This window comes from Heptranchias perlo, chromosome 29, assembly GCF_035084215.1.
Source record: "Heptranchias perlo isolate sHepPer1 chromosome 29, sHepPer1.hap1, whole genome shotgun sequence".
Taxonomy (NCBI): domain Eukaryota; kingdom Metazoa; phylum Chordata; class Chondrichthyes; order Hexanchiformes; family Hexanchidae; genus Heptranchias; species Heptranchias perlo.
Genome location: NC_090353.1, coordinates 9,912,786 through 9,919,801, shown reverse-complemented (window position 1 = coordinate 9,919,801; position 7,016 = coordinate 9,912,786). Strand labels below are relative to the sequence as shown.

Sequence of the window (7,016 nt, the reverse complement as noted above, 5' to 3'; positions counted from 1 at the left end):
CTCCACAAGGACTGTGCGGTGGTCACTCCTACCAATACTGTCATGGACAGATGCATTTGCGACAGGTAGATTGGTGAGGACGAGGTCAAGTAAGTTTCTCCCTCGTGTTGGTTCGCTCACCACCTGCCGCAGGCCCAGTCTAGCAGCTATGTCCTTCAGGACTCGGCCAGCTCGGTCAGTAGTGGTGCTACCGAGCCACTCTTGGTGATGGACATTGAAGTCCCCCACCCAGAGTACATTTTGTGCCCTTGCTACCCTCAGTGCTTCCTCCAAGTGGTGTTCAACATGGAGGAGGACTGATTCATCAGCTGAGGGAGGGTGGTAGGTGGTAATCAGCAGGAGGTTTCCTTGCCCATGTTTGACCTGATGCCATGAGATTTCATGGGGTCCAGAGTCAATGTTGAGGACTCCCAGGGCCACTCCCTCCTGACTGTATATCACTGTACCGCCACCTCTGGTGGGTCTGTCCTGCCGGTGGGACAGGACATACCCAGGGATGGTGATGGAAGAGTCTGGGACGTTGGCTGAAAGATATGATGAAACATCCTAAAGAATATCACAAACAATTAATTACTTTGAATTGCAGTCAGTCTTAAGCAGGCAAAAAAAGCAACCATTTCACACACAGGAAGATCCCACAAAGAGCAATAAGATAAATGAGCCAGTTAATATGTTTTTTGCTGTTGTTGTTTCGAGGGGGCAGTGTTGGCCAGGACACCAGGAGAACTCCCTACTCTTCTTCAAAATATTGCCGAGGGATCTTTAAGGTCCACCTGAAGAGGTAAGCTAGGCTTCAGTTTGATGTCTAATCTAAGGGATAGCACCTCCAACAATGCAGCACTACCTTACCATTACACTGGAGTCTCAGCCAAGGTTACATGCTCAAGTCATAGAGTGGGGTTTGAACCCATGATCTTATGACTCAGAGGTGAGAGCACTACCAACTGAGCCAAGCTGACATATGAAAATTTAAACAAATTCTACATTATAAAGAGACAAATACAGTACCAAATGGTAATCAACTATGCATGGAGAGTGGATACAAAAGACAGGCCTTATTTAACTGAATGTCTGTGATTATTGTGTCTTTTCAAATTATCCTCAGTTACAACAAAATGGTCATATGAAGGAGGTAGCAAGCAACAGATATAAAATGAGACCTTAGACTGAGTCCTGAGAGATTCTGGATATAATTTTTAGAACAGATTGAAATATCAATTTCTGCAAGTCAGTTGCAGCAATTTTCCTCCTATTACTTCTTTACCCTCCAAATGTTCAAAATGTTTTCTCAGGGAATGCTTTCCAAGAAAAATCCCTGAATTTTATATATCGGCCCTCCTCCTTTCCCCATCCTCTGATCTAGTACAGAAAATGGAAACAGTCTTTGCCATCTCCTGCTCAAAGTCCTCTTCGCCCCTTGTAAAGCCTCTGATGGTTTTATCTATGCAAGGGGCCCTGTGTAAACGTTGACTTAAAGTGTAATTTGGAGGTTTTGGTGTGTTACTGAGAATTTTAAGAGTTACCCTCCGGCCTCACAAAATCAGTGATACTGGGCGATAAGTATTACAAAAATAAATGAGAGAAAAAAAAAGTGCTTTTATTTTGAAGCAGATGCAGTTGTTTCTGATGTAATTCCAAAATGTTTAATTGACAGGGATGAGGTTGGCTTTGTGCACATTACCTCCTCTCAGTTGCTCCTCCCCTTGTCTCAACCTTCAGGTATAAAAAGCCCGGGGACCGGCTGCTCTCTGTCATATTACCAGGAAGGCAGGCGAGAGAGAGGAAGAAAGGTCACCTGCTGATCTAGTAGCGAGAGCCCTCGCACCCCCCACCAAAAAAAAGCAAGAAATACCACAACCACCTCCTGTCAAGACATGTCCAGCAACTTTTTGTTTGCGATATAGATGTTTTAATTAATAAAGTCATCAGACAACCTAGCCTGATAGCGATGAAGGTTCGCCCCGAGCACTCCCGTTCAATAGTGCTTCATTTTATGATAGGCTGGGAGTGTTGTCATTTAGCCTGAGTTGTTTCTCTCCGCCCCTCTCTAGATAGGTTGACGCGGGAGGAGCCTTCTAGTTCTGGCTGAGGTGTTTTCTCATTTTTTAAAAACTTTCAAAAAGAACTCAAAGCTGTTTCAGGTAAGAAAATATTTCTATTCGTATTTTTCATATTGATTTTTTTTGATGTGGTAAAATGATTCCTAATAATGTAATTGTTTACAATGTGCCCAGACAGTCTTGAATTTTACAAAAATATACCGATTTATTTTATTAGTTTAATCGATTCCCATTTGGATGTTGAAATCTGGTCTGTGGGGAAATTATGACTTTTTAAACATTGTTTTAATGCAGGATGTTCTGTAAATTAAATAGCGAAGTGTTAGATTGTTTCAGCAAACTGTTTGGAAGGGTTTGAACTTTCATTGTTAACACACCATTGAGTAAAAAAATTGCAATAATTCTTGCTCATTGTAATTCATTGCAGAATAAAATTATAATCAATTCAAATTTGCTTAATCCAAATAATTCAATTTTTGTTAAAACTGAATTTTCTTTCTTTATTTACATTGCTTCATTCAAATTATGGGATGATTCAGATTTTTTTACACTAAAATTCAGCAGTAAATGGGGGGATTTTCATTAACTCTACAAGAAGCAAATTCATTGAACTTTCTCCTGAAATGTTTGGGAAGAAGTGTTTCGTTTGTAATTGAGAATGTTGCAATTTTTAAAAGAAATCTTAGCGAAGATTTTTTTCAAACGTTTACCTTAACAATGAATTTATAGTTTATTAGTGGGAAGGCAGAAAATGGGTGTTGAGATCTTTACTTGCTGATTGTAGGGTGTCACAGAAAATTACACATAGTAAAATAAAGATCTGAAATAGAGTGCTGAAAATACAAACATCAAAGAAAAGATAGGTTTCGGGTGGAGATAGAGGCCAAAAGTTGTGATCAGGTCTACACCTGAAGAGTTCCCCTGCCTTTTTTCCTGTTGGAGTAGTTTTGATAAAAACCTATCGAGTAAATTTCTATCCACAGTGGAATGACCGTTCCTGGCGACTACTACCCCCAGTTACTTACTTGGAAACTCCACTAAAAGCCGATTCTAATTTTTACAGCAGGTAAGAATGAAGCGCAGATCTGAGAGATTGGGCTATAAATTTTGCTTTCAAATTCGATTGCCAAGGAAACAGATGGTTTTTGATCTTTAAGAAATTAAATTTAACACCTAAGCTGTTATTAATTGTTAAATGTATTTAATGTGCATTAATAGGTTTCCATAAAAAGGGAGTTGCACTTTTCCCACTACATTTACATCTAATTATTTCCTTAGTGTTCAAATTTCTCGGTTTTGCTGTTTGAAAGGCTTATTTATTTTATAGAGAAATGTTATTTTAAAAATAAAATGTTGCCATCACGCTTCACCCTGGGATGGGGAAATGAATGACCCACATTGCGGTTTAACACGCTTCCCTGCTGGTGTTTATCTACGGTCATTAGCGATGTGTGGGGGTTCCGGAGTTAAATGAATTGGATGGGGAAGTTCCACTGTTAATGAGGCCGCTTAACAACCAGATCGACCGAGTGGAGGTAATTACTCAAATCTGGCGTGAAATTGTGTTGGAGAAGGAAACCTTTTTTCCACCATCAAAATCCCATGTATCACCTGCCGAGTATTAAAGCTAAAACCAAGTTGCCGTATTAAACACGAGCATTTTACAATTTTTTATCTCTGTATAGAAATTGTTTTAGACGTTTGGCTATAGATATTTTTGTTCTCTTCCGTTTTCTCTCCTCCCTTCCTGAGGGCTTTGGGATATCTTTCTACAAGGTGCCTCAGCCCTCTGGTACCTCACTGGCCATTCTTCATGTGCAAGCGCTGGAAAGATATTCGACCATAGGGCAGTTTCTTTTTATAGTCCTTTTGGATAATCAGTATAATTCTTAACGAGGAGTTGTGACTAAAGCAATACTAGATCCATTGCTAAACAGCACCCTTTAACAATCTGCTTCTCCAGTTTGTTTCAATGAGACAGACTGCCTGTGTAAAATGGAAAACTCTCTGTACCAATACTTTCTCTTATCCTAAAGGCCTTCAAGTAATCGAGCGCCAGGCATCCGAACCTGCTGTTTTCTGAACCATGGCCGGAGAATCCAGTTTTTTTTTACGGAGTGACAGTGGCGTTGGCAGAGGGCAAGCCACCAGCAAAAGTTCACGTAAGGTTCAATAGCAGGGAATCGGGAGTGTAATTCTAGCTAATTTCAGAAACCAGCACACTGCACGTCAAAAATAATTCATTGTGTGAAACGCTGAGATGTTGTAATACATTACATAAATGCAAATAATGGTATTCATTATTACTAATAGACTTACAACAATTAATTGCTCTGGAAGAAAAGCTGCATTTTCTAAACGTTCTTTTTACTCTTTAAGCCCGAAATGTGGACTCAGCATTCAAATTAAATCATCCTCACTCCAACAATCCCGACATCTAAGGGGTTAATTCCGCGCTCCCAGCGGGAGGCTGCATTTGCAGGGGCTGTGGGTCGGAGAGTTGGCGCTACAGAGCTGTAAAAACCCATCTGACCACACTCCCTGTACATGTCCCTGCTGGGGAGTGCGGGGTTTGGAATTAGTGTCCCCATTTCATAGGGGGGAGGGAAAGAGAAAGATTGTCCAATATCATTATATTCATGTAAAGGTGGAATGTTGATACATTTGACTATCAAATCATTTGTTCTAAATGTGTAGTTATTTATAAATTTAAAACCATATCGAATACAAATGTAAAATTCTGGAAATAGAGCAGGTCATTCAACATTTAGAGACCCTTCACCCGAAATGTAGAGATGCCTTTTCTCTCAGCTGCGGTCGGGCTGCAGCTAAATTCCAGCATTTTATATTTTACTTTCAGATTTACATATTCTTTCTATCAATACTGACTAGATCAAATATTCCCTGATTCTCTTCCCCTCATAAAATATAGACATTAAGGCAATTGTCTTGACAAAGTGATGCACTTAAATTGAATGTAATTGCTGTGATGTATATTGTGTTAAAAAAATACAATAAAACCTTAATTGAAAAAGAACATGGGAGGAAATGTGAGCTTTATATACGGTTTGGGGGGAAAACTGAGCCTTTTTAAAAATCTGATTCCCTTTTAATGGAGAGAATTGATCTTTTATATTCTAGTCAACAAATGACAGCGAAACTTTTTTTGCTTTGTAAATATTAAACGAAAATGTAATGTTTAAATAAGATTGATGCCCCGAATCATGTGGTTTTTTTTGTTTGGCAGCTGATATTTTATCTAACCGTTGGTATACCGTGTTTCTTTTAAAATTAAAAAAATCAAAATATTAATTTAAATGAATTGGTTCCACTGTATAGTGTAGCAAATGGCAAAATCGGAGAAGATCTTAAGGAGGGACATAAAGGAGCAGGTGTGTGGAGAGATCACTGCACCGTGATGCTCAGCTGTTTCTTTAAAGCTATTTGCAGTTTTATTGCAGAATTTATAGCTGCGCAGAAAATAGAATAAAGCTGTTAATGTTCACAGTAAAATCAGCGATCGGTAAAAGTGACTTAGCAATCTGACCAATTACTTTTCACTCACCGCTGCCATTTACAATTTCTGATTTCCCCCCCCCAAAAAAAACATTTGAAGCCTGCGCCTCCGAACAATTGCCCTGATCATTTCGTTTCTGGCTGCTGTATAACTCCGAGTACTGGCTGTCCGAGGGTTTTTTGGGTGTGGGGTGTGGTAAGAGGAGAGATTATAAAGGCAGGTTTCAGCATACGGTAACAGGTTCTTCCTTATTAAAAAGAAACTCCCTTTTTTGTCCCTTCCCCCCCATTACTAATTTTCCTACTGTTTTATCTTCAGTTGCAAGGTAAGTAATTAACTCGTTTAAGCGCCTTTTTAAAACTGTTTGCTAGTGTTCAGTGTAATGCAAGTCTGGAAAAGCAGCGTGTCGTTTCGAGCGCAGTTGTGCGAAGCGGGTGGGAGTTACACCAAAGGGATCATTGGTTTGTAGCGAACGAATGCTATGGACCGAAGACAGGTAAATTGACCAGTTTTTAATGGTCGTTTTTTTAAAAACAAAAGCCTTTAGAAATTCTAGGCAAACCAATTTATTATTGGGAGGGAGGGGAGCAAATGATGGAAATCTGCAATTAAAACAGGAAATGGATGCCAGGCCTGAGAGAAAAATAAGTCAACAATGAGACCCTGCAGCAGAATACTTTTAATGGGGCTCTGACTGTGTTCAGAATACTTTGGTGATCATCTGATAGATCAGTACAAATGCTGCAATCCTCCTGCCCAAGATTACTACAACTTGCATTTATATAGTGCCTTTAATGTGGTAAAACCTGATATAGCACTTATTCTGACATGCCTTCTTCCTTACAAAGGGACACTGCAGTTTTACACAGTTCTACTTGCTGTGATCTACATAGTTGGGCACCAGTTTCAACTGGTCTCCATTAGTTTCCTTAAATATCCATAAATCATCTTTCTGACTCTAGTCATCAATGAGCACTTAACTGCTGTGCTCCTTGACTTTTCTTGAAGTATTTGTCTATTTGGCCCTGCTCCTTTAATGTGTCTAGATTTGAAAAATGAACAGATGCTGGAAAGAATTTCTTAATTAAAATGTTCTGTAGTTAAGGAGTTAAAATCTCAAGGAACAGCAGGTGGTCAGTGATTTATTAGATGGCTTTCTTGAGCTTCTGGTGCTTGTCTCAAAGCCGTACTGCGAATGGTTACTGTTCTTGAACTCCAACTGAAACCTTGCGGCATAGAGTCCGAAACACAAAGCTAAACTAAACCTTTACAATTCATGGTTAGGCTGCAGTTAGCATATTGTCTAGTTTTTGTGCCTTAAGGATGTCAAGGCAATGGTGAGGGTGCAGAAGATTCACCAAGACAAGACCAATGAGAAGCTTTACTTATGAAGTGGGACCAGAGGCAATGGGGGCTCTTTTCTTTCGAACTAACAAGGT

The 7,016-nt window shown here is 39.5% G+C and overlaps 1 long non-coding RNA gene across 1 annotated transcript; it reads left to right on the top strand.

Annotated features, from left to right (window-relative positions):
- Positions 1–1,770: 1,770 nt before the first annotated feature.
- LOC137299727 (uncharacterized) lies at positions 1,771–5,041 on the top strand. Its single transcript, XR_010957966.1, has 3 exons — positions 1,771–2,141; positions 3,044–3,126; positions 4,097–5,041. It is a non-coding gene; the product is annotated as an uncharacterized lncRNA (long non-coding RNA).
- Positions 5,042–7,016: the final 1,975 nt, after the last annotated feature.